Raw genomic sequence first — 1,485 nt, 5'->3', positions numbered from 1 at the left:
GAGGTATGTCGGACCGTACAGAATCATTCAGAGGATCGGTGAGGTGGCGTACAAGCTTGAGCTACCACCTAAGATGTCATTAGTGCACCCGGTATTTCATGTGTCTATGTTGAAGAAAGTAGTTAGAGATCCGACACTCATTATTCTGGTTGAGACTATTGAGGTTAATGAGGAATTGACGTATGAAGATATTCCAGTTTCTATTATTGATCGGCAAGTTCGAAAGTTGAGAAATAAAGAAATTGTCTCCGTGAAAGTGCTATGGCGAAACCAACAGGTTGAAGAGGCTACTTGGGAGGCCGAGGAAGTAATGAAGAAAAAGTATACTTATTTGTTTGAATAGCCATGTATTTATAAAGTTGTGTTCTATGAAAAGTCTAAGGGTTACCTTCTATGAATTATGTATCATTTGTTCAAATTAACGTTAAGGGTATTCCTTTCTGGTAATATATTATTGGTGAGGCCACAGTTGGTATTGTTTTGTGTTATGTTACGTCGTTGGATTATGTATATGTTGTTAGGATGTGTTTCTGGGGTTCTCTTACAGGTGGATAGGCCCAGTTACAAGGGAGACCCTGGCAAAATATTTGGAAAATTAGGGAGCTAGCCAAATTTTGAAACTACTAGTGAGTGTAAATTAACAGTTGGGCCACATTTGATGCTAATAATAGATTTTGAATCATTCGAGGATGAATAATCCTAAGTGGGGGAGAATGTAAGGCCCCGTAAGATTTCACAAAGGAAAAATAATGTTTCGTGGTGCCGAACTGGGCTTACGTGTTTGAGGATTGTATGGCTCGGACTTTTTGGGTTGAACAATGCACTGGAACGTAAGGGAAAAAACATTGTGCAAAAGAAATGCACTTCTGCGGCCCACTATGCGGCCGCAGAATCACTCTGCGGACCACATAATGGTCGCAGAGTGAGACAGTCTTTTTTTGTGTCATTTTCGCAGCCCATTATGTGACCGCAAAACTATTTCGCGGGCCGCACTCTGATCGCATATCCAGCATTGAGATTTTTCAGAGGGAGGTTTTGTAGCGCATTATGTGACCGCAGAACAGTTCTACGGGCCGCATAATGACTGCAAACCGAGTCAAATTTGCCCAGTTCTGGAGGGAAATTATGCGGCCTATTCTGCGGACCGCATAAGCATTATGCAGTCGCATATGCGACCGATACCCTGTTCCGGAGCTTCATTTTTGGGTTTTTATAACCCGACCCTACTTCGATAAAATATACATTGTTTAAAATTTGGAAAATATTCCAGCATAATATGCCATGGTCCATTTTTTTAGCATATTTCTGATATTCTTAGAGTGAGAAAGAGTTCTTAGAGTGGGGGAGTAACCTTCAACCTAATATCCAACAATTCTTGCTCAATCCTTGAAGATTATCAAGAAAGTCTTCATCTTAAAGGTAAGAATCTATGCCCTAACTCTTAATTTCGAAAATCTACTAAAAAGGGGATAATTAGAAAGGCAA

This window comes from Nicotiana tabacum, chromosome 13 (assembly GCF_000715075.1).
Source record: "Nicotiana tabacum cultivar K326 chromosome 13, ASM71507v2, whole genome shotgun sequence".
In the NCBI taxonomy this organism is placed as follows: domain Eukaryota; kingdom Viridiplantae; phylum Streptophyta; class Magnoliopsida; order Solanales; family Solanaceae; genus Nicotiana; species Nicotiana tabacum.
This window is presented reverse-complemented; position numbering follows the sequence as displayed.